Source organism: Schistocerca piceifrons, chromosome 9 (assembly GCF_021461385.2).
Source record: "Schistocerca piceifrons isolate TAMUIC-IGC-003096 chromosome 9, iqSchPice1.1, whole genome shotgun sequence".
Taxonomy (NCBI): Eukaryota; Metazoa; Arthropoda; class Insecta; order Orthoptera; family Acrididae; genus Schistocerca; species Schistocerca piceifrons.
The window spans coordinates 87,105,162-87,132,301 of NC_060146.1; the positions used below are offsets into that span (position 1 = coordinate 87,105,162).

The following is a 27,140-nucleotide window of genomic DNA, read 5'->3' on the forward strand; positions in this document are numbered from 1 at the left end:
CTTTATTTGTGTGAGAGGAATGTTTCCTGAAAGTTTGGCCGTACCTTTTGGTAACACCCTGTACAGTGCACATGCGCGGATTCGTATCATCCTACGTTTTTCTGTGCTCTTTCCAATTCCACAGCACCTTATATTTCACAATAATTCAACTGTCAGCCCTCACACACTGCAAATTTTGCTTAACTTTTGTTTCGTCGAAATACAAAGCATAGGTATTTTGCTTTTAATTTGTCTGAGAACTTGCTTCTGCCACTACTATTTATGTGAGAAGACGACATACTTCTAAAGTGTAGGATACAATCGTACACAGCGACATTACTTCACTGCTAATTTGCTAATTCTGTAAGTTCCACCAGTGCCGCCACTAAATGGCTGTCGCACTAGACCAATGTTACAGAGGCTATATAGAGAGAATGTAGGCACTCTAACCAATACCTTTCTTGGCGGATCGCCGTGTAATACCGTCTTTAAACAAAAGCTTTTTAATTAATAATTTCCAGTTCGAGTTATCCTGTTCAGATTCATATTAAATTTTAGTGATGTAATGTCGACGTATACGATTGAATCCTATTGTTTAGAAGTATGTCGTCTTCTCACGTAAATAGTAGTGATAGAGACAAGTTCTCAGACAAATTAAAAGCCAAATACCTATGCTTTGTATTTAGAAGAAATGAAAGTTAAGCTAAATTTGCTGTGTGGGAGGGCTGTCAGCTGCGTTATGAATGACAATGGTGATGTGGACTTGGAAAGACATCTTAGCACAGAAAAACTTAGAATGATATGAGCCAAACCACGTCTGCCTCACTGCTAGATTTTGTTATTATAAAACAGACGTCTGTAGTTAGGTGCCTTCAAGCCACACAACCAAACTGGCATACCACGTAATTTTGCACCACCTTCCGCACAAATCGACTCCTCTTTACTGGCATACTGAAATAAAACAATAGATGCAATCAAATCAAACGTGACCTTTCAACAATTAAGGCATTACACGTATAAATCGAGAATCACACTTGTAACGTCATATGCATGTTTACTCATAAATTAACTATTTCTGGCACATCTTATCAGTTCGATTCTAACCCCATTGACAATTTTAGACCTGTCCTGCCATCTGTGAGTAAGATGTAGAACATTTTGCATTCCGCAAGAAGCGTGCCATCGCAGACTAGAATAAATCGTGAAAGAATCGTGAACGAATCGTAGGAATCGATTCGAAATGTGAGATTGAATCGTAGGAATCGAATCGGGAAAAAGAATCGTGTTGCCCAACTCTACCACCAAGCAATTGCGACAGCTTTTCCGTGGAACAGTCTCTCCCCCTCTCCTTTTCTTATTTACGAGGGTTGCCTACAAAGTAATGCAACCGCATTTTCTTCTTCATCAATTCTTTATTGAACAATGAGAATTACGCCAACACCGACTCAAAGGAAGGCCTCGGCGCTTGTTCGTGACGCCACGTCTGTTGCAGGCATACCCATAATGGTGGTGTCTCCCTCTCTGACACAGGAAAATGTGAAACTATTGGCGGTAGTTGACCAACACACATTGTTCTGAGGGATTTTTGCAATCAATTAATTGTGCAATTCATTACACTTCTTAACAAATAGTGTACTCCTGAACTTAAATTTCAACCCGTTTTACGGATTGACATACAAAAACAACTTCATGGCCCAGCAGCAACAGAATTCGTGCTTCTTTACCTAATTCGTAAATCTGAGGAAGTTACGTTTGTACTGGGTTGCTTTTACAAGAAACTGTGACATATTAGTGCTCTTCTTTAGGTATCTTGGTTGACTATGGGGTGAGGAGCACTGAATGTTAATGAAATATCTTGCGATTGTACACGTTTGGGGATGAGGTGGGGGACAGAAGAAGAGGCAAAAGAGAGATACTTGTTTTATCAAATAAAATTTTTTTATCTTATAAAGTTTCTCCTTTCAGTTGCAAGAGGGGAATATTTGTCTTTCCTAATGTGCATGTTTAAAAAAGTTTAAGCGCAACAGTATTTTCGATGTATGAAGCTATTTTGATTCCTGTTTAGAATTCCTAACGTTGAAAACGACTGTAATCTAAAGACTGGCAACAGTTAGACATTTGCACACGTAAATTAGTTCACATTTCCAGTGACGATGTCAAACAAAAATAAGTAAAGAAAAGGAACGAGTTAAATGTAAGGGGGTTGCGGTAAGTTTCGATAACAAAATGGATCAAGTAAATATAGTTGCTTGAATTTAAAATTTCCGAAGCTTGCAATGGGGCAAAGCATCTTCTCATATTGACCTACGTTTGTTTCGACAGGATTCAGTAATACAGAACTATGATCTTCATTTGTAGCTTTACGATAGTAAGAAAATCTTTCATCTAAATAAAACTGCAGAATCGAAACCAATAACAAACATTTTGTCCAAAAATAAGAGATTTATAGCGATAAGCACGCCCAGGCGTTTCTGCCTGCAACAGAGCTGGCGATCGCCGTGCCTAGCTGACGTGACGTCACCAACAAGCGCCGAGGCCTTCAAAATGGTTCAAATGGCTCTGAGCACTATGGGACTTAACATCTATGGCCATCAGTCCCCTAGAACTTAGAACTACTTAAACCTAACTAACCTAAGGACATCACACAGATCCATGCCCGAGGCAAGATTCGAACCTGGGACCGTAGCGGTCACGCGGTTCCAGACTGAAGCGCCTAGAACCGCACGGCCACACTGGCCGCCGAGGCCTTCCTTTGAGTCGTTGTTGATTACACGCACGAATGATCCGTTTCCATGGCGTTGCTCCAGCGCGAAACAAGGGCGTGTATGCCCTTTGGGTACCAATCCTTGTCCTGGCGGAGCTAGTGCTTCACTTTGTGAATCACCTCGTCATAGTCCTCAAAATGTCTTCCATGAAGTCGGCCGGGGTGGCCGAACGGTTCTAGGCGCTTTAGTCTGGAGCCGCGCGACCACTACGGTCGCAGGTTCGAATCCCGCCTCGGGGATGGATGCGTGTGATGTTCTTACGTTAGTTAGGTTTAAGTAGTTCTAAGTTCTAGGGGACTGATGACATCAGATGTTAAGTCCCATAGTGCTCAGAGCCATTTGAACCATTTCTTTGTTAGGTCTCATAGTGCTCAGAGCCGTTTGAACCATTTTTTTCTTCCTTGAATGGCGTCCTTTAATGGCCCAAATAAGTGGAGATCCGAGGTGGCTAGGTCAGGGCTGTAGGGTGGATGGGATAATACTGTCCAACCCTGTTTTGCAATGTGATCAGCAGTCCTCAGACTTGTGTGGGGCCGAGCGTTACCGTGTCGCAACTAGGCTGCTGTGGCACCGGAAGCGCGAATTGAGCTTTGCTAATGTGTTGACGTATGCTTCCGAATTAATGGTGGCGCCTCTTGGCCTCACACCTTCACAGTCCCAGGACACGGTGGTCGTGACCTTACCGGCGGAAGCAGTTACTTTGAATTTTTTCTTCTGTGGGGGGTAGGAATGGAGCCATTGCGTCGACTGTCGTCTTGTTTCGGGCTCAAGTTGGTGAACCCTGGTTTGCTCACCTGTCACAATCCGGGACAAGAAGGTCTCCCCCTCAGCTTTCAAAAGTTGCAACAAATCAAGACAGATGTTTTTGTGTGCGATTTGTGTCCCACCGTTAGACGCCGCGGGACCCATCTTGCAGACGCTTTTCAATATCCAGGAGTGCAGATAATTGCATCCACAGTTCCTTTGCCTTTAACAGAGGCAGCACCAACTGCGTCTGTCCTCGCGAATGACAGCATCAGCTCGCTGCAACAAGTCAGGTGTGACGGCCGTGGATGGTCTCCCCGACCACTGCAATTCGTAGAGCTCCACCGGACCACCTTTTGATGACCTCACCCTCCGTGCCCAGCGACTAACTGTACTTCTGTCGACAGCAGATGCTCCATAGACTTTGCACAAGCGTTTGTGAATATTCCCCACAGTTTCTTTCTCTCCAGTGAGAAATTCAACGATCGCATTTGGCTTGTATCGTATATCACCTACAGACCCCATTTTGAAACTGACCTGCAGCTACGCTATCTGTCGGGAGTGACGGAAACTTGGTGCGCTCATTCAGGAGACTGCAGTTAATAAATACGTAACGTTTCGCATTCGTAGCACTGTTTTCGGCTGAGAGAAACATCGCGGTGCAGCACTTTCTGGCTAACCCACGTATTTATTTGTGGTACTTTCTACTGTCCTCCCCAAGAAGTAGACGGTTCTCTTCGGCCAAACATCGCGCAAGGTGACTGTGGGACAGAGAGATTCCAAGTTGGGAATAACAGGAGATTTGCCGTATAACTAAAAGAACTCTCCCAGAAACCTTCGCAAGAAATGCGGAATGTGAACTATTTTTAATATAATTCTGAGATAATATATGCCAGCCAAAAAATGTGAGAGGGTAGTACATGTGTTCGTGCATTTATCTCTATATATACATAGCAAGTCCTGAAACGCGCTGCTGCTGCGGTCGCAGGTTCGAATCCTGCCTCGGGCATGGATGTGTGTGATGTCCTTAGGTTCTACATCTACATCTACATTCATACTCCGCAAGCCACCCAACGGTGTGTGGCGGAGGGCACTTTGCGCGCCACTGTCATTACCTCCCTTTCCTGTTCCAGTCGCGTATGGTTCGCGGGAAGAACGACTGTCTGAAAGCCTCCGTGCGCGCTCGAATCTCTCTAATTTTACATTCGTGATCTCCTCGGGAGGTATAAGTAGGGGGAAGCAATATATTCGATACCTCATCCAGAAACGCATCCTCTCGAAACCTGGCGAGCAATCTACACCACGATGCAGAGCGCCTCTCTTGCAGAGTCTGCCACTTGAGTTTGTTAAACATCTCCGTAACGCTATCACGCTTACCAAATAACCCTGTGACGAAACGCGCCGCTCTTCTTTGGATCTTCTCTATCTCCTCCGTCAAACCGATCTGGTACGGATCCCACACTGATGAGCAATACTCAAGTATAGGTCGAACGAGTGTTTTGCAAGCCACCTCCCTTGTTGATGGACTACATTTTCTAAGCACTCTCCCACTGAATCTCAACCTGGTACCCGCCCTATCAACAATTAATTTTATATGATCATTCCACTTCAAATCGTTCTGCACGCATACTCCCAGATATTTTACAGAAGTAACTGCTACCAGTGTTTGTTCCGCTATCATATAATAAAGGATCTTTCTTTCCATGTATTCGCAATACATTACATTTGTAGCTACACTCCTGGAAATTGAAATAAGAACACCGTGAATTCATTGTCCCAGGAAGGGGAAACTTTATTGACACGTTCCTGGGGTCAGATACATCACATGATCACACTGACAGAACCACAGGCACATAGACACAGGCAACAGAGCATGCACAATGTCGGCACTAGTACAGTGTATATCCACCTTTCGCAGCAATGCAGGCTGCTATTCTCCCATGGAGACGATCGTAGAGATGCTGGATGTAGTCCTGTGGAACGGCTTGCCATGCCATTTCCACCTGGCGCCTCAGTTGGACCAGCGTTCGTGCTGGACGTGCAGACCGCGTGAGACGACGCTTCATCCAGTTCCAAACATGCTCAATGGGGGACAGATTCGGAGATCTTGCTGGCCAGGGTAGTTGACTTACACCTTCTAGAGCACGTTGGGTGGCACGGAATACATGCGGACGTGCATTGTCCTGTTGGAACAGCAAGTTCCCTTGCCGGTCTAGGAATGGTAGAACGATGGGTTCGATGACGGTTTGGATGTACCGTGCACTATTCAGTGTCCCCTCGACGATCACCAGTGGTGTACGGCCAGTGTAGGAGATCGCTCCCCACACCATGACGCCAGGTGTTGGCCCTGTGTGCCTCGGTCGTATGCAGTCCTGATTGTGGCGCTCACCTGCACGGCGCCAAACACGCATACGACCATCATTGGCACCAAGGCAGAAGAGACTCTCATTGCTGAAGACGACACGTCTCCATTCGTCCCTCCATTCACGCCTGTCGCGACACCACTGGAGGCGGGCTGCACGATGTTGGGGCGTGAGCGGAAGACGGCCTAACGGTGTGCGGGACCGTAGCCCAGCTTCATGGAGACGGTTGCGAATGGTCCTCGCCGATACCCCAGGAGCAACAGTGTCCCTAATTTGCTGGGAAGTGGCGGTGCGGTCCCCTACGGCACTGCGTAGGATTCTACGGTCTTGGCGTGCATCCGTGCGTCGCTGTGGTCCGGTCCCAGGTCGACGGGCACGTGCACCTTCCGCCGACCACTGGCGACAACATCGATGTACTGTGGTGACCTCACGCCCCGCGTGTTGAGCAATTCGGCGGTACGTCCACCCGGCCTCCCGCATGCCCACTATACGCCCTCGCTCAAAGTCCGTCAACTGCACATACGGTTCACGTCCACGCTGTCGCGGCATGCTACCAGTGTTAAAGACTGCGATGGAGCTCCGTATGCCACGGCAAACTGGCTGACACTGACGGCGGCGGCGCACAAATGCTGCGCAGCTAGCGCCATTCGAGGGCCAACACCGCGGTTCCTGGTGTGTCCGCTGTGCCGTGCGTGTGATCATTGCTTGTACAGCCCTCTCGCAGTGTCCGGAGCAAGTATGGTGGGTCTGACACACCGGTGTCAATGTGTTCTTTTTTCCATTTCCAGGAGTGTAGGTTTAAATAGTTCTAACAAGGGAACCTCCCCATCGCACCCCCGTCAGATTTAGTTATAAGTTGGCCTTGAAAACAGGAAGACGTTGTGTGGAACTATGAAAAATATAAGCAAAATATACAAACTGAGTAGACCATGTGCAAGATAGGCAATGTCAAGGTTATCTGAGCTCGGGAGTGCCGTGGTCCCGTGGTCAGCGTGAGCAGCTGCGGAACGAAATGTCCCTGGTTTATGTCTTCCCTGGCGTGAAAATTTTAATTTTTTATTTTCAGTTTATGTGACAAACTCTTATGTTTTCATCACTTTTTTGGGAGTGATTATCACATCCGCAAGAAATCCTATATCGGGTAAGGTAGAAGAAACTTTTTACCCATTCGTCAAGTGTACAACTTAGGTGGGTGGACAACAGGTCCTTGGTTCACGTCTTCGGTCGAGTGAAAGGTTTACTTTCTTTATTTTCGCAAAGTTATGATCTGTCCGTTCGTTCATTGACGTCTCTGTTCACTGTAATAAGTTTAGCGTCTGTGTTTTGCGACCGCACTGCAAAACCGTGCGATTAGTACACGAAAGGACGTGCCTCTCCAATGGGAAACAAAAACATTTGATCGCAAGGTCATAGGTCAACCGATTCCAGCACAGGAAAACACGTCTGACACATTCTATACGACACTGGTGACGGCATGTGCGTCACATGACAGGAATATGTTGTCGACCCACCTAACTTGTACACTTGGCGAATGGATAAAAAGATTCTTCTGCCTTGCCCAATTTAGGTGTTCTTGTAGATGTGATAATCACTCCCAAAAAAGTGATGAAAACATAACTTTTTGTCACATAAACTTAAAATAAAAAATTAAGTTTTTCACGCGAGAGAAGACTTGAACCAAGGACCTCTCGTTCCACAGCTGCTCACGCTAACCACAGGACTACGGCGCTCCTGAGCTTAGGCGCTCCTTGATGTTGCCTACCTTGCACATGGATTACTCAGTTTGTACATTTTGCTTATTTTTCCATAGTTCCACACAACTTCTTCCTGTTTTCTCGATTGATGTGTGTTCAGTTTTTGAAGGCCTATCCACTGTGCCAACTTATAACTAAATCTGAGGGGGGTGCGATGGGGAGGTTCTCTCGTAAGTTCTAGGGGCTGATGACCTCAGAAGTTAAGTCCCACAGTGCTCAGACCCATTGAACTAAAATTGCCACATACGGATTAACATACCGACCACATGAAGATACGGAACAGAGCCACGAGAGGGAGGAGGAAGATGCAGCCACAGCATAATTCGCCATTACTAAAATCAAACACAACGAAAAAAAAGAAACGCTTCAAAGCGACAATTCACGATTTTACCAGCACGCTCCTCTCCGTGGCGAACATGTGCACGTGTATCTCAAAAGAACTCACGAATGGACAACCGGAATTCCCCCACTTGCCCGCCAGTGGTCGGCGAGGGGCCGCGATGTTCTCACGGCAGTGACCGCTCGCCACTGTGGGAATAACCCGCCAGCTGACGGCGTCCAACTCGCATCAGGTCCTCGCGGCGTCGCTTTGCGTCAGTCCGTACTGCGACGTCAACCTGGTACATGCAACTGCTGCGGTTGTCAGCCAACTCGAACTTTGACGAAAAATATGCTGACAGTGTAATACCCCTTCTAGCGCTACGGCCAAGATCTTTGTCAAATATATCTGACGGAATATTTTATCACATCTTGGATCAAATCTTTCACAAAGAAATTTGATAGTGTAATACCGGCCCAAAACACAGCCCAACGTACTTCAGCAAAAATACTTCAGCGTACGCTCTACTGACGGGCTACGTTTTAAGAATGTTACGTGGTTTGGTTGCAAGGGATGTGACGACGAAATTTTTGTTCACATTCGTATGTTTTTCCTTTCTTACCTTTATAGCGTAATGACACTATTCTAAGTCTTTCGCATGAATGAACGTTTCTAAATGCGTTCAGTGCAGTGACGGTACTTATCTGAAGATATTTCTGACGATGATGGCATGTGCCTTTCAAGCGCATTACACTACTGGCCATTAAAATTGGTACACCAGGAAGAAATGTAAATGATAAACGGGTGTTCATTCGACAAATATATTATACTAGAGCTGAGATGTGATTACATTTTCACGCAATTTCGGTGCATAGATCCTGAGAAATCAGTACCCAGAATAACCACCTCTGGCCGTAATAACGGCCTTGATACGCCTGGGCATTGAGTCAAACAGAGCTTGGATGGCGCGTACAGGTACAACTACCCATGCAGCTTCAACACGATACCACAGTTCATCAAGAGTAGCGACTGGCGTATTGTGACGAGCCAGTTGCTCGGCCACCATTGACCAGACGTTTTCAATTGGTGAGAGATCTGGAGAATGTGCTGGCCAGGGCAGCAGTCGAACATTTTCTGTATCCAGAAAGGACCGTACAGGACCTACAACATGCGGTCGTGCATTATCCTGCTGAAATGTAGGGTTTCGCGTGGATCGAATGAAGGGTAGAGTCACGGTTCGTAACACATTTGAAATTTAACGTCCACTGTTCAAAGTGCCGTCAATGCGAACAAGAGGTGTTTAAAGAGATGAGGCCCCTCCACGCCCGCACCAACGTGGTGACCAAACCGAAAGTTCTACTGTCACCTGCGTAAACATGATAGTTATTTAGTAAGTGGATCACAGGATGCTGGGCTGTGATGTTATCCGTGCGTCTGGGTAGGACTAGGCATTAACACGGTCCGTCAGGTGATAGATAGTGGACGAAACGCGAGTGAGGGTAGCGATTTGAAGAGCAGAGGGAAAAAAGTGCCATGGCTCGTGCCGTGGGAAAAAAACCTCTGCGACAGTGGGATGGGTAGTAACAGTAGTGGCTTACTAGCTGCGATAGTTCATGCAAGGTTGGATTTGTTAATATGGGTATCATGCATCGTTACCGTGGCAAGCGATGGCGATGTATCCCAGTTGCTGCAGCCGCTACATTCCTGGAACAATCAAGATCGTTATACAGCAGTGGGAGATCGGCCATAGATCATCTCACTGTGTGGGGGCTGTGTGGAGCTTGTCTGCATGCAGTGTACGGTACGGCTTCCCTGCGTGGTGCCAGTTATTCGGCAGTGTATTCCAGCTGGATATCCAGTAATGGCGTCTGATTAACAGGGGCTCGCCTGTACCGTTATGTTTGTGTATGCTTGGCCATAGATGTTAGGTCCTTACAAGTACGTCTTTTGGTCTTTTATGTTTCCATCTATGGTTGTGGTCGTAGTTCCTCAGATTCAGAATAAACGGGTTCTGCGAATGTCTGGAGTTTCTGCATAGTCTTGTGGTGAGTTTGTGAATTACCTCCGTGAGAGTCTCAAGTCGGTATTCCCGGTGAAGGTCCGCGATGCGTGTGTATCGTGGAGCATTGCTTATGATTTTGAGTACTTTGTTTTGTATGAGCTGCAGACGGCGCAGGCGTGTAGGCGCAGCGTATCCCCAGACAGGAGCTGCTACGTCATCAGGGGTCGGATAAGTGTCATGTACATGGACCTCGACACCCTTCTGTTCAGTGTGCTACGCCTGTTGGCATAGGGTAGAGCTGTTTGAGCCTCGCGCTAGCTCGGTTGGTCATGTGTTGTATGTGGTCCCCCCAGAGTAATTTCCGGTCCAGTCAGACACCGAGGTATTTGACTTTCTCGCGGAAACGTATTGGGCGTGCATGTAGAGTTATTGGTCTGCAGTACCGGTGTTTGCGCAGTTGCTTCGGTCTTCTAGTGAACAGAACGGCTTCGCACTTGTCGACGTTTACTCTAACACGCCATTTCTCCAACCAAGGCTCAGCCACTCTGAGTGCAGTCTGTAGGCATGACGAAATGTTTGATGGTTTCCAATCTTGCGCGAGGATGGCTGTGTCATCCGCGCAGATTGCCATCGTTGTGTTGTGTGTGGTTGGGAGATCGTTTATGTAGAGGTTAAACAGTAGGGGCCCTAGGATGCTTCCCTGGGGTACTCCCGCGTGTATGCCGTGTCGTATTGATTGTTTTCCCTGCACGTCAGTGTTGAAACTCCTGTCTGTGAGGTGTGAGTGTATTAGACGCACCAGTCCGTCGGGGAATCCCGCGTCGCTGAGTTTGCGAATGAGGTCGTTGTGCCATAGACGGTCGAAAGCCTTTTCGATGTCCAGAAACACAGCCCCTGTAGCTTTAAAGCCATATGTTGTATGTTCAACGACCCGTAAGAGTTGATGTGTTGTGGAGTGGTGATTCCTGAAGCCGAATTGCTCCGGTCTCAGGATGTCATTTGTTATGCAGTGCCTAGTGATGCGTTTGAGAATCACCTTCTCAACACTCTTACTGAGCGAGCTCAGAAGGCTGATGGGTCGGTAATTTTGTGGGAGGCTGTGGTCTTTCCCCGGCTTCCTGAACATCAGGACCTTAGCCGTCTTCCAAAAGGCGGGGAAGTGTTGGTGTTTTAGTATGGCATTCGTTATGTGTGTTAGGTACTCAGTTGCTTTATCCGTGAACTCCTGGAGGACACGGTTTTGAATGCCATCATGACCAGGGGCTTTCCTAGCAGCGGAATGCATTATAGCCCAGGAGACGTCGACTGTGCTAGCATGTCGAATGCCGTCGCGCGATGGTTGGGCTAGAGAATGCGTGTAACCTCCTGGCCAGTAGCAAGTGTGAACGCTGGATCTGATGGTGCCAGGTTCGGTGTGAATGACGCTGCGAGTGTTCGGGCCATTAGTTCTACTTCCTCATCCGCTGAGTATGCAGGTCCGTCAGGCCCTTGAAGCGTTGGGGTGTATATTTTCTCCCTGGTGAAGTGTCGGGCTAGTTGCCACACGCCAGGTCGTGCGGTGTCCAGCCCTTCGAGTTTTTGGTTCCACTGTTGTGTTCTATGTGTTTGTATTTTATCGTGTATGATGCCCTATAGTCTGTTAATGTGCCGTTTGAATTACTGAGGCCTGGTGCGCTGCCATTGTCTCCCGAGGCGATTCCTCATTGAGATTAGGCCCAGGATTTCCTGGGGCGGGGCCGCACTGCGTTGTTGTGAGGTGCGATCAGGTATGGTGCCAGCCATTGCGTCCTGGACGGCGTTAGTGAGGGTTTCTGGTGGTGGTGGTTAGTGTTTAACGTCCCGTCGACAACGAGGTCATTAGAGACGGAGCCTAAGCTCGGGTTAGGGAAGGATTGGGAAGGAAATCGGCCGTGCCCCTTCAAAGGAACCATCTCGGCATTCGCCTGAAACGATTTAGGGAAATCACGGAAAACCTAAATCAGGATGGCCGGAGACGGGATTGAACCGTCGTCCTCCCGAATGCGAGCCCAGTGTGCTAACCACTGCGCCACCTCGCTCGGTGGTGAGGGTTTCTATTGCCTCGTCAATTTGCGCTGTTTCATTAATTTCGTGTATGGGTGGGATGTGGCTATCGAGCCTAACCAGTGGCACCCCATACCATCACACTGGGTGAAAAAGACCAATAAAAAGGTGTTAGCATGTGGACGTAATGTGCTGTTCCAGTCTCTTCTGTACCTAAGGTCCATCACCGTTCCCGTTGGATCCCTACGTAATTCGGTGCTCTCCGATACACACGATCGAACAGCGGAGGAGTGGTACTCAAGCGTCAACTTTAAGTTACAATATCTCCGGATGTAATTAACATTTTACAATGCAACAAACGGCACTGATTACGTATTTGCTTATATGTTCAGATGTGCTAACAAAACTAACGGGGTTCCATTTTAAAAAAAAAGTAGGTTTGTGTTAAAAAACATACTTCCGTGCATTTTTTTATGGTTTGTATTAGACAATTACACTAGCCCCTCTCCTCACGTTCGGTCTGTGGAATCGGTTCGTCAGTATTTGATGTGGTTTACGAAATATATCCAGCGGTAACGTTAGGTGGCTCACCCTGTATATATATGTGCATATCGCTATCCTATGAGTTTTGTAACCTCAGTGTGGAGACTTCGACATACCGTATTTTTAGGAATGTAAAACGCTATGGACTATAAGGATCAGCTCAATTTATAAGCATTTTTAAAAAAATAACATTTTTACCTTGTTATTAGATACCATCTTAGTGTATATATATATATATATATATATATATATATATATATATATATATATATATATATATATATATATATATAAGGTTCACCGGCCACTTGACCATCTTCTTCTTCTGCGCGAATGCACAAACAGCGCCCGAACTCTTACGGGAATCGGCAACGCGCCGCGAGTAATGAGTATAATGGGCGGGGGCACTACGAATGTAGTGCGGGACAATACGTTGAGAATGTGGGTTTCACGGGAGGCGTGCCAGAGATAAATCCTTGCAGACGCGCTGTTCTCTGTGTCCTCGGTGGCTCAGATAGATAGAGCGTCTGCCATGTAAGCAGGAGGCCCCGGGTTCGAGTCCCGGTCGGGGCACACATTTTCATCTGTCCCCGTTGACGTGTGTCAACGCCTGCAAGCAGCTAAGGGTGTTCATTTCATTGTAATTTCATTGTTATTATTAGCCTGCGAAGCCAGACTATAATAAAATCTTAGTTTATAAAGCCGAACTGACCTTTAAAATCCCTGAAAATCGTCGTCTGAACTTTCTTCTTCTTCCTCTTCGTAGTCATCGTCGACCTCTTCATAAATAAAATTGTGTTCACTATCACAGAGAGCGTTACTTATGCTGAAAGATTTAACCATAATGTTTTTTATCACTCTGAACTACGACTGTTTTATCTCCTGACACACTTCTTTGACTAGGTTATAAATTCATGCTGGGTTTCATCCATCGTCCATTTGTTCCATTCCTCTGTATGATACACTTGAAACTGTTTATTTATCGAGACACCAAAAGGTGCAATTGTGAAGTAAGTCCTTCTGGAATGGCAGCAAACTCTCTATTTCCCTGCCTCAATTACTTTTTCACAGAAATTTCCAAATGGCTACTGAACTGACCTAGCACAAGAATAGTTCTTGAATAAAGCACCTTTCCTTCAAATGGTTCAAATGGCTCTGAGCACTATGGGACTCAACTTCTAAGGTCATTAGTCCCCTAGAACTTAGAACTAGTTAAACCTAACTAACCTAAGGACATCACAAACATCCATGCCCGAGGCAGGATTCGAACCTGCGACCGTAGCGGTCTTGCGGTTCCAGACTGCAGCGCCTTTAACCGCACGGCCACATCGGCCGGCACCTTTCCTTCCCTCATACACTCTATTAATCCGTAATTTAATGCCACCGTCGTCCACCCAACGCATATCATGTACGTGAACAAGAACACTGGCGGTATTTCAGGTTTTGGCATTGTTTTGACTTGAAAATGATAATTGGATTAACACAACATGAAAGGACAGCAGCCTAGTGCATTTTTTCATGTCCACTTGTTGTTACAGTTACAGTTTCAACACCGTTTGTGGTGTCACCGCCAGACACCAAACTTGCTAGGTGGTAGCCTTTAAATCGGCCGCGGTCCGTTAGTATACGTCGGACCCGCGTGTCGCCACTATCAGTGATTGCAGACCGAGCGCCGCCACACGGCAGGTCTAGAGAGACTCCCTAGCACTCGCCCCAGTTGTGCAGCCGACTTTGCTAGAGATGGTTCACTGACAAATTACGCTCTCATTTGCCGAGACGATAGTTAGCATAGCCTTCAGCTATGTCATTTGCTACGACCTAGCAAGGCGCCATTACCACTCACTATTGATGCTGTAAAACATGTACCGTCAAGAGCGACGCTCATCATTAATGGATTAAAGTTAAGTATTCCACCAGCTACGTCCGTTTTTCTAAAGTCTAATTTCCTTGTCCTGTTCCAGACCTCACGCCAGCCTGCGGGAGCTAAAACGCGTGCCTTTCAGCTTCCTATAGTACCCGGTGTTGGCTCTCCTGCCAACCCACAACACCGTTAATGGCAGCAGTTCTGTTAATCGGTATATCAAGTGCCAGAGGAGTTTCGTCAACATTCACTCTTTGGTTTAGTTCCACACTAGTCTTCTTACGCCGGCCGGAGTGGCCGTGCGGTTCTAGGCGCTGCAGTCTGGAGCCGAGCGACTGCTACGGTCGCAGGTTCGAATCCTGCCTCGGGCATGGATGTGTGTGATGTCCTTAGGTTAGTTAGGTTTAATTAATTCTAAGTTCTAGGCGACTGACGACCTCAGAAGTTAAGTCGCATAGTGCTCTGAGCCCCTTTAGTCTTCTTACGATGTTGAATATTTACTCTTCATACGCATGTGGCTTTTTCTGACATGTTTTGGTTTTGCTTCACATGCAAAATCCATGACGCTTCACAAACCTGTAATATCAACCAACTCCGTCCTTAACGCATGTTAAGTTCCACTGCAGCGCTAGCTTACGAGTGTGTGAATCATTTTTGTGCTAATTTCAGTTCCATTTCAACGGTGTCCTTGCATCCATTTAAATGCGTCATCTAGTTTGGCCATTTTGCATTCAGTCCTCTATTTACAAATTTAGTCTTCCTCACTTTCTTGAGTTCTTTACTAGACCGCTACTAATCACGAATGCTTTTGCGTGTTGATGAAGGCCCGAAATGTCACACAGCTACTCTGTTTCCATTTTCTTCTGCATGTTCTATTACTTTGAATCTATAGCCCGCGTCAGAATAACTTTTATTTTTTTTCCGTCACGAAACTACTTAATAACAAAAATATTGTACTCTTATCGATAATATAAATTACTTTCCAATTCAAGTTCACTGGCACCATAGACCGCAATGACTCGTCATAGGCTAGACAGTATTCTGGGTTTGTCATAGCGGTGCGGAAGGGAGACATCGTTAGAAAAATCTTGTCACTCCCCTCAGCTCATGTTCGTCGCATCGGTGCACTGCTGCTGCCTGTCGAATCCACTGTTGCCAGACAGAAAGAGCTTTCCCGCTGCATCGACTATCTGCCCGTTTTCAAGGCTGGCGGGGATTTTAAATCAAACACTGGACACTTCTGTATTAATTTCGAGTGTAGGACGCACCTGAATATTGGAGGCAATTTTTTGAAGAAAAAAGTGCGTCTTATAGCCCGTAAAATTCGGTATGCACTAAATGTACCTGGGAAGTGTGTGTGTTACGAGGTCGCTGAACATGTGCAGTAGAGCAAACTGAGTGTTCTACACAGTGCCTCGGTGGTGCCGGTATTTTTTTTTCGTGTATCCGGAGGTAGAGCCATTGCTGAATGACAGAACGGGAACAGGGCTTTTGTGGCGCTGTGAAGACGCCACTGTGGTGACTCAGCAGGGGGGCCAACTGCAGAAGGCGAATAGCGGGAGTCGGCGGCCCAAGTGGGTCGCAGCGGAGGAAGAGCAGATCCCGCGCGGGAGGGGTCATCGACTGCGTGGGTTGGCGTTGCGTCAGCGCGCCGCGGCGCGGCCGTGTTCCCGCTGACCCGCCGTCATCTCCGCGCATAGCTGCGTTCCGGGTCGCGCGGCACACTTCCAGCTCCTGACGATGCCGCCTTTCTCTAGGAGCGAAACGTCACGGCGCTGCAGGAGCGCTCCACATCCGTGCACGACTGTCCTCCTCGCACAGAAAGGACTGTGGCAAGGTCTCGACCGAGCTAGATACCGGAGGCCAATTTTACGCCGTGTTTCTCGATTACAGGAAAGTTTTCGAAGCAATTTCGCTCGTCACGTAGTAAACCAGGTACAGAGTGCGGGCAATTTGTTTCCGTGACTGTATTACTAACCGACTAACACGGTTCATGGTTCACGGTTCATGGTCAGAGTCCCAGCTGCAGGTTATCTATCCAGTACCTTCCTGTGGAAAAAAAACAGGTATTCAATACTTGATATAATGACTGACAGAATTTCAAAATTAAAATGCTGTCATAATCTACTGGTTAAAAGATTTAATCTTTTGTGAATAATTTAATACGATAAGACAAGTATTACATTAGAAACTGTGTATATGTTCTGAGGCAGCGTAAGTCACATGGCGATGGCTAACGAGATTATATTCACCCAGGATTTGAGAATGAGACCACTCAGCGACTTGCAGCAATCTTTGCTGATAATATCGAGTGGATGTGTGTGATGTCCTTAGGTTAGTTAGGTTTAAGTAGTTCTAAGTTCTAGGGGACTGATGACCACAGAAGTTAAGTCCCATAGTGCTCAGAGCCATTTGAACCATTTTGAACACAGGTTCACATGTTCATCGTGACCTGGCTCGCTCAGTAGAGAATGGTTTAGCAAGCGCAAGGCCGCAACGGATATAATCACAAGAGAAACCCTCCATCGCTCTCCCCTCAGATTTAGTGGATTGCCTGTCAAAAACTGAACACAGATCAAGAATGAAAACAGGACGGAGGTGTACTGAACTATGAAAAAAACAAAATAAAAAAAGTGAACGGCGCAAGAATGACAAGTACAATATACCGCAAACAATAACCCAAAAAGCGTCGTGGATAAGTGGTTACAGTGTTAGACTGCGACAAGGGCGAGCTCTGTTCAAACCTCCCTCGTGTCAGTTTTTTTTTCTCTCAACAACATTATCAACTGTCCGTCGGTCATTGAAATGTTTGTTCTCTTTCTGTAGCCTTGGCAGTTGTCATACTATACATTGGTTATAGAATATGAGCCATGTGGTAAGAATATGTTACCGTCGCAAGTAAATGTGATGAATAGTGAGAGCAGGCGAGAAACCACATAGACGTCTCACAGAAATGAAAACAACAACTAAACGGGTGTGGACTGTGTTACAACAAAGAAATTCAAGAGTCAAAACTTCCAAAATTGGACGCAACTACAAAAACGGTAAAAACATATGTTTTGACAGAGAAACTGTGTGACAAATTAGGTGCTTCGATGGGAGATTCCTATCATATGACACACGAGGCTGTCACCAATGACGTTTATGACACACCGGGCTTGTTTTTCGAGGATTCGGTTGACTTTGTTGTCTTGTCATCAAACATTCGCGGTTCCCATTCGAAAGCCACTTCCTTGCGGTTGCTAATAGAGTAGTTGAACGGAATCACGTGTCATTATGGTCACTACATTACGCCTCGCTGCTGCAAACGGACGTTACACCACGACACAGACACGAATTTGAATAAAGAAAAAAAAATGCACGAGAGAGTTTTAAACATGGCTCGTCCTCTTGGCAGTGTAACTCCTTAACCACTTTCTTTTTCCTTCATTTAGTTCGATATAGCTTGTTGCGTTTGGTCTGGGTGGACGTCACATGACATCCATTCAAGTTGATCGTTAATTCCTATATTCAGTTTTTTTATTACAGAGGGCAAGCAGCACCTTTTTTTAAATCTCATTTTGTTCGTTGGTGGCCGTTGTATTTGTTCTGGGCGGACGTACTACGACTCTTGTTCAAGTACATAATTGATCCATTAACCCAGCTAACCCTATTATCGAACACGCTGAGATGCCGTGCCTGCACTTTTATTGACAGTTCAGTACACCTACTTTCATGCTTGATCTGTGTTCCGTTTTTGACAGATAATCCACTGGGCCATCTTACCTCTAATCTGAAGGGGGCGCGATGGGGAGTTTACACTGTCAGTAAAGTCCACGGGCAGTCGCTACGAGTCGCTCGTCACGAAGGGTTCACTGTTCATATTTCCAGAGAGTACGTCCAGGGATAGTCGGTGGAACATTACTGCCTCCTGGATATGTGTCACGAAATGAGTGCAGCGGGAAAATCGGAAAAAGTTGAGCCAATGTGGAGGTTTACCGAGAGCGATTAATTCCACGTGCAACTCGTGAATGGAAAAGGCAGGACATCAGATAGTGGTACCAGAAGTACCTCCCGTCACATGTCGTAAAATGGCTCGCGGAGTGTCACTGTTGATGTAGAACGTACGTCTGGAAACTTCGGTCATTGCCCTCAAAAAATTAAGGAACCAAGAGTTAGAAATAAAGTACCTTCTAGGCTTGGCCACTGTTTACAGTGTATCGATACGTGGGACTGTTTCAGTGTTTCGGAACGGCCGTGGTTCACTGTATCGAAACAGTGGTGTTTCATTCCGCCCTGTCTCGAATAACCGGACCAGATTCGATCTCGAGCCAGACACAGAAACTGTATCGTTGATTCAAAATAAGGCTGTTTCAGTCCATCTGTGCTTGGAACGGACTAATTGTATCGAAACAGTGATGTTTCATTCCGCTCTGTGTCGGACGAGATTTGGGCTCGGCACAGATACTGAAACACAACATACCACTTAGTGAAACACTTTCAAGAGTGTCGAAATCTTTTTGACAAGCTATAGCACGAAGCTTAATATATCCGAAAATAAAGCTTCGTTTCTAACTGGCTGTTCTATTCCGAAACGGGGTAACATCTGCTTTATAAACACTAACCAAACAATAAAACAACGCATACTATTCACACTCAAAATAATAAATAAGTGAAAATCATTCAGTTAAATTAAACTTTTTTTATAAAATACGCTTCTCTGTTCATGTACAGCAGTCATATTAAGAAACGCAAGTAAGCCTACAACATTTTGAATAAAAAAAGGCGTAGAGTGACAGTTATCAGAAATATACATAATTTTGATGTAGGTGTAATTGCAAGCAATCCGTTTGACATATCACTGATAGTGTAATGGTGAACGGGAAGGGCTGGGAAGCGTGGTGAATTTATAGTAACGGGTCGAAACACCTTGCACGATATTTTTTTTCCCGTTATATTTTGTTATTTATTCGAATTATTTGGCGTTATTTGTGAGTCTATAGTCACTGTGCCTATTATCCACAATGATTCCCTTTGTGTGCATGGAAATTAGCAGGATGGGTATATTACCCATACTAACGAAATATGGAATCCCAGTAGCATATCCGCTGTTTCTGCAGTTTGCTTTCATCTCCAGTTCCGTTCGTGGTGGTTCTTCTGTCTTCAGCTATGGCTGTCCTCAGCCAATTGAAAAGTATGAAAACACGAAAGCAGCGCATTTGCTGCAGGAAATACGAAACTGCCAAGACACCTAAGCGATAGTTTCATACTTTCTGCGATATGATTAGCGCTCTCGCACCTCATTTGTGTTTATATGGACATCATTATACAGTAGACATTCAAGATGACAAAATGTGTAGGTTTATCAGATTACAAAACACAAACTGTTTCACTGTTTCGAAACAGCGTATCGAAACATTACATTGTACTGTTTCATTCGTTTCGAAACAGTTACGTGTTTCACTTTGCTCGTCTCTAGTACCTTCATTGATCCCAAAAGTATCCTTCATTAACTACCAAACATTCGTAATATCCGTTCTTGGAAAACTGTTAGCAGTGGTCAAACACAACGAAACCTTTCGGGGCAGATTTAAACTGGGGAAATAAAAATACGTCTGCGAGAGCCAAATCTGGAAAGTAAGTTGGGTGTCGAACAGCAGTCACCTTGTAATCTCCGTTGGTCCATTATGGCCAGGGGACAACGTCTGGTACGTAATTTTCAAAAAAATGGATCAAATGGCTCTGAGCACTATGGGACTTAACATCTGAGGTCATCAGTCCCCTAGAACTTAGAACTACTTAAACCTAACTAACCTAAGGACATCACGCACATCCATGCCCGAGGCAGGATTCGAACCTGCGGCCGTACCGGTCGCGCGGATCCAGATTGAAGCGCCTAGAACCGCTCATCCACACCGGCCGGCCGTAATTTTCAATTCAATAAACTTTACCAACAGCTGTACACTTTAAGATATTCTCTTTTATTTCAAAAGCAACCAGTTTGGTAATTCATTTTGCCATCTTCAGGCCCCTGCATAATAAAAGAGTATACATGTAGTAATATAAGGGTGTACAAATAAAGTTTACAAGGGACAGGTAATCATAATATCGCATAAGCTTAAAAATGATGAAAGCTAAATCAAATCTATGTGTACATCCAGAACACTAGACTAAAACATGTGTATGTATTTGTTAGTAGCATTAAGCCAAACCTCCGTGTATATCCGGCACAATAGACTAAAACATGTGTACATATTTGTTAGTCATAAAACTATTTAACATCACAGATTTACTAGGGAACGTATAAATTCATTAAAAAGATCAGCACTCGACAGTGTGCAATCAAGAGCTCCGTAGAAACAGAGCTCGTCATTTTTTTTTAAAAAATAAAATCCTATAAAGATCTTTTAGATGAGGAACCGCCTAGTGTACATTACTACCAGTCTTCATTTAAAGTAAAATGTCACATAGTAAGCTATGAAATACAGCAGTATGCATATTTACAGCCTAGGGGATGTCACGGATGCTTTTGAAGTTGTTTTTGAAGTATCAACTAGTGCGTAGAATTAGCTTCAAATGTAGTTGTTAGTCTAAAGGAAGTAAAAAATGTTTATTCAGACACTCGAGCCCCAAAATCCTCACCTCTCGGGGGCCCTGTACATTTTTGGCACTGATCCAAGTAGTCAACCTGACGTCATTGGAAGTCTGTCTTTCCGCGTTTGCTCCTAACCGCGCCGGAAATGCAGTCTGTCACGACTGACAGTCTGCAACTGTTTCCAAAAACCGATGTCAGTAGTGTGTTGTGTCTGTTGGTAACTGCTCTGAAGGCCAGTGAAAGTATTTTGTTTGTACGTCCTGTTTCCTTATTTTCTGAAATCATGCACCGAACTTCTTAGTGGCGCCTTGTGGATTCGTCCTGAAAGGCCGCATCTTTTTATTGTATGTTGTATGCGTGCAACTGTCTTCTAGGATACTGCAGCAGACTATCGTGAATGATGAAGAGGAAATTTACTTTCTTTTTTAGCGTTCCGTAACTCAGTCAGTAAAAACGGAACCCTTAAAGGGCCACTGTCTCTCTGGCCGACTGTTAAAACCAATTTTCTCAGGAATGAGTACACGTATCGCGTTGAAATTTATGTCACATGCTGATGTCTATGATCCCCTGGAGATGTAAGAAGTTGCAGCTTCTAAGCCATTGTAGTCAAAAGATACGGCCATTTATGTTGCATATTTTGATACTCGCTAACTCACTCATCAAAACCTATGGGGTACATCCTATTGCCATAGAATCATGAAATTTGGCAAGAAGTAAGCTTTCACAGTACAAGTAAAGGAGAAAATCCGCAAACTGTTAATTTGTTAATTTTCTCACACGAAAAACTTTTTTCTTATTTGTTATCCTATTCTCTGTCTCCATGTCCGTCTGCTAACAGCTCTTTTTCCCAGGAACAGGGAGACGAATCAAGTTGAAATTTATGGCACATACTAAGGTCCATGGTCCCTTGGCGGCTCAGTAACTGCAATCTTCTGTGTCAATCTAAATCAAAAGATACGACGATTTGTGTGACATCTTTTGATACGCTCAAACTCACCCATGAAACCTATAGGGTGCATCCCGTTTCCTAGAGTAATGACTTTTGAAAGAAGTATGGTTTCACAGTACAAGTAAGGGAAGAAATCTGAAAGTTAATTTGTAATTATATCCCAGGAAAAAAAATGCCATTTGTTGTCCGACTGTCTCTGTGACCACCCGTCTGTTAAGATTCCAGTTACCCATAAGAAGGTGAAATTTATGTCACATATTACCGTCCATGGTCCCTTGGTGCTTTGTCAAAGGAATCAGAAAATAAGGCTATTTACACTGAAACGCCAAAGAAAATGGTATATGCATGCGTATTCAAGTACAAAGGTATATAAATAGGCAGAATACGGCGCTGCGGCCGGGAACGCCTATATAAGACAAGTGTCTGGTGCAGTTGTTAGATCGGTTACTGCTGCTACAATGCCAGGTTATCAAGATTTAAGTGAGTGTGGACGTGGTATTATAGTCGGCGCACGAGGGATGGGACACAGCATATCCGAGGTAGCGATGAAGTGGGGATTTTCCCGTACGACCACTTCACGAGTGCACCGTGAATATCAGGAATCCGGTAAAACATCAAATCTCCGACGTCGCTGTAAGATCCTGCAAGAACGGGACCAACGACGACTGAAGATAATCGTTCAACGTGACAGAAGTACAACCCATCCGCAAATTGCTGCAGATTTCAATGCTGGCCCATCAGCAAGTGTCAGCGTGCGAACCATTCAATGAAATATCATCGATATGGGCTTTTGGAGCGGAAGGCCCACTCGTTCACCCTTGATGACTGAACGACACGGCTGGGCTCGTCAACACCGACATCGGACTGTTGATGACTGGAAACATGTTGCCGGGTCGGACGAGTCTCGTTTCAAATTGTACCGAGCGGATAGACGTATACGGGTATGGAGACAACCTCTTGAATCCATGGCCCCTGCATGTCAGCAGCTTACTGCTCGACCTGGTGCAGGCTCTGAAATGGGCGTGTGCAGTTGGAGTGATATGGGACCCCTGATACGTGTAGATACGACATGTGACACGTACGTAAGCATCGTGTCTGTGATCACCTGCATCCATTCATGTCCATTGTGCTTTCCGACGGACCTGGGAAATTCCAGCTGGACAATGCGACACCACACGCGACCAGAATTGCTACAGTGTGGCTCCAGAAACATTCTTCTGAGTTTAAACACTTCCGCTGGCCACCAAACTCCCAAGACACGAACATTATTGAGCATATCTGGGATGCCTTGCAACGTGCTGTGCAGAAGAGATCTCCACCCCCTCGTACTCTTACGGATGTATAGACAGCGCTGCAGGATTTATGGTGCGAGTTCCCCCTAGCACTGATTGAAACATTAGTCGAGTCCATGCCACGTAGTGTTGCGGCACTTCCGCGTGCTCTCGGGAACCCTACACGATATTAGGCAGGTGTACCACGTTGTTCAGCTCTTCACTGTGTATCACATATTTTGATACTCCCAGACTCACTCGTATCTTAGGGTAATTTCCACTGACCTAGGATCGTGAAATTTGGCAAGAAGCTAAGTTTCACAATATATATGTAAAGGGAGAAAAATCAGAAAATTGTAATTTTGTAATTATGTCACACGAAAAAAATATTTCTTTGTCCTTTTAATCCGACATCAGACTTAAAATTAAGTCATTCTGGAAAGTCTTGGAATTCCCGACATCGATACCTTCGTAGTATCAATGTCGATAACAGGCAAAAATTGACATTCTCGATTCCCGGAATGGACGAACTGTCTATACAGGGTGAAAAGTATTTAAACCGACAAACTCTGGGAGGTTATAGGGGACATCAAAACAAATATTTTTCCCTAATGTCTTTTTCTTCTATGAGGAGTATTTAAACCGGTAGAGGAAGATTTCTCTGGCGGCAAATTAATTAAACCAACAAACACTTTTCCATTTTTTATGACGAAGACATAACACATTAACACAACCCAATTTCAAATACATTAGATTTTCAAAAATGCCTCCATTGACAGGTAAACAAAGGTTACACCGTCGGATCATGTTCTGTCTGACACGGGAAAAAACCCCAGGAGTACCCTGAATTGTTCCTGCTGCCCGCTACTGCTACTTACTGTCCGGGCAACCAGATCCTATTCTGATGCAGCAGAAGTTATGTAAACAAGGTTGCGCATCTCTCCCCACACAAAAAAGTCCAGAGGGGACATATCTGGGGATCGAGCAGGCCATGGCACAGGACCATCTCTGCCAGTCCACTTTTCTGGGAACCGTCGGTCCAGGGATCGACGCACACAACGACTGAAATGTGCCGGCGCCCCGTCATGTTGGAACCACATGCGTTGTCTTGTAGGGAGCGGGACGTCTTCCAGCAATTCTGGCAATCCGCTGGCGAGAAAATTGTAATAGTGCCGGCCAGCCGCGGTGGTCTAGTGGTTCTAGGCGCTTAGTCCGGAACCGCGCGACTGCTACGGTCGCAGGTTCGAATCCTGCTTCGGGCATGGATGTGTGTGATGTCCTTAGGTTAGTTAGGTTTAAGTAGTTCTACGTTCTAGGGTACTGATGACCACAGATGTTAAGTCCCATAGTGCTCAGAGCCATTTGACCCATTTGTAATAGTGCCTGCAATTTAATGGCCTATGTAGCAGATACGGCCCAATTAAACAGTCCCCAACAACACCGATCCACACATCAACGAAGAACAGTACTTGATGAGCGCTAGTAACTGTCGCATGTTGGTTATCCTCACTCCAAACATGCGAATTGTGCATGTTGAAGACTCCATCACGCCCGAACGTTGCTTCATCAGTAAACAACACACAGGATGGAAATAATCAACTGGTTCCAGGTTGTGGACACGCTGTAAGTGAAATGGACGTAACAGTTGCTCTCGAAGGACTGTTTTTACATTCATCTGATTCGTCCCTGTTGTGTACATAGTTCCGCGTAGTCAGCGCGTACACAACTTTCCCACTAGAGCGCGCCCCGCTAAGCACAACAGTGCAGGCGCAGCGCTCGTCCGTCTCCGCACTACGAGATGGCGCTGTCTTAGAGACGGACCAAATTCTGCTTCCGCCGATCCGCGTATTAATATGTAACGCAGCCAATGAGATTTCTGCTAACGTAGAACCTTTTCTCCTCGCGGATCACACTCGCGCAGTGATACCTGAACGCGCGAGGTATTATATAACGAGTGTACAGACCTCCGATTAGTCAGTCTGCATTAGTCTGCATTAGTCTGTAATCAAGTTTCAGCCTGCGCCTAATAAGATTACCATATTCCTATACGTAGCCATGAAGATAAATGTATCGACACTTTGGCAGGTATCAGAGATATGTGAGAATAAGATTAACGTACCAAGACCAAAGGAACTTCAGATTGTCAGTTATAAACAGCATCCAGAATCAAGTTACGCAATATCTATCCTTGTTATTATTTTAATAAATGTGTGTGAAAATTAATCAAGTTCTGTTTAAAGTTGGTCACCGTCAATCTGCTACTCTAAGCGTGCAAGTGGCATTTCTATCGTCTGACCTAACGGCATAAGATAAACACGCCACGATAAGACCACGAGACATATTGCTGACACTCGCCTACTTTGCTAGAGCGACAAGTCAAATAATCTGATGACGTGTGTACCGAAGGTCTTACAGTACGCAAACCACAGTCCCCATGTTTCGTGCAATTGCACGAGTGCTGATTGAAGGATCCCGCTCCATATGCTGCGAGACAGCTTCCTTAAATTGCAGCGTGCTTACCGTGCGACGGCGTCGCTGTCCAGGTAATCTGCTAAATGACCCGGTCTCACGCAGACGTTGGTACACAGAAGCAAAGGTCGTATGATGCAGGATACGGCGATTAGAATATTGTTGTTGATAAACCCGCTGTGCAGCTCGTCCGTTGTGGTGCGCTACGTACCATATCAGTGTACTCACTCCAGGTGTATCGCTCCATTAGCAAACAGAGACAATGCACTACTACACTGGTGGACAGCAGTTTGCCAACTGAAGATCGTAATACGGCCTCTAACAACTGAAGAGCGTAGTACGGCCTCCACCGGTTTAAATAATCCTCATAGGAAAAAATGACATCAGGGAAAAATATTTGTTTTGATGTCCCCTACAACCTCCCAGAGTTTGTCGGTTTAAATACTTTTCCCCCTGTATACATAATTAAGTTTGTACCGAACCCGCAGTGCGCGCGTCCCACGCGGACATGGCCAATTTTCTTTCCTTACTCAGTTTTGACAATATGCTGCGCGACAGAATACACGGGTTTTCTTTTGTCAGGTCTCGGTGTCTCACTCCTTTGCAGCAGTTTCTCCGGCGGATGCCTGTGAGTGGGGGCGGTTCTTGCCCCTCCGCGTCGCGTCGCTCCATTAAGCGCCGCTGCTCCGGCCCACTTCCTTCGCGTTCCTCCCCTATCTACTGCAGGTCCTGTCCAGAACACGACAGCTGCATCAGCTCTTAATACCTCCCGTCACAGCACTGCGGCCAATAAAGTGCGCGTCATTTACGACGGCAGCCGAGTTTAGGTTCGTTCTGCGCATCTGACGTCACAAAACACAGTCAGCCAATGAACAGAGAACGACGTTACCAGAGCTCGACTGCAGTGCAGAGCACGAACGAGTGTCTTCAGTTTTAGAAACGTTCAGTCATAAATAAAGTAATAGTACAAAAGCAATGTCTTGATAGCAGACTTTCCTTTATAGAAAGTTTGGAAAAAGCATTCGTTATACCAATTGCTTCATATTCTATTAATTAATTAAACCAAACAAGCAATAAGCCTCCTAATTCAGCCAATAGCAAGGAAAGGTGTTTGTATCATTTTCACGAACCGCTTTTCCGCAATAAAGAACAGCGGTAATTGTTTATTTCCTATTGTACTTCGATAAAACGTTAGTAAATCATGGGCATACCTACAGTGTTTATGAATATTTTGCGTGACATCTTAAGAGTCCTCCAGGAGTTCAATTGCACGACGAGCTGCGTTAGCGTGATGGTCAAGGTGTTGGACTGCCAAGCGGAAGGTTCTGAGCTCAAGCCTTGTTTGGTGCTTATTATTTCTTTATTAAAAACAATATCGAAGTGTCTTACTACATGAATTTTATTCGTTTGAATGTAATTTTTTGACGCTTATTACAGCTGCAGAAGAGGAATATATTTGGCAAACTTATGTTTAAGAGGGAGCGCGCAGTTTTTGAAGTAAAGCCACCACGGCCGCATTAACCCT

At 45.5% G+C, this 27,140-nt stretch overlaps 1 non-coding gene across 1 annotated transcript; it reads left to right on the plus strand.

The window, feature by feature from the left end:
* Positions 1-12,990: 12,990 nt before the first annotated feature.
* Positions 12,991-13,064, plus strand: Trnat-ugu. Its single transcript has one exon. It is a non-coding gene; the product is annotated as a tRNA-Thr (tRNA).
* Positions 13,065-27,140: the final 14,076 nt, after the last annotated feature.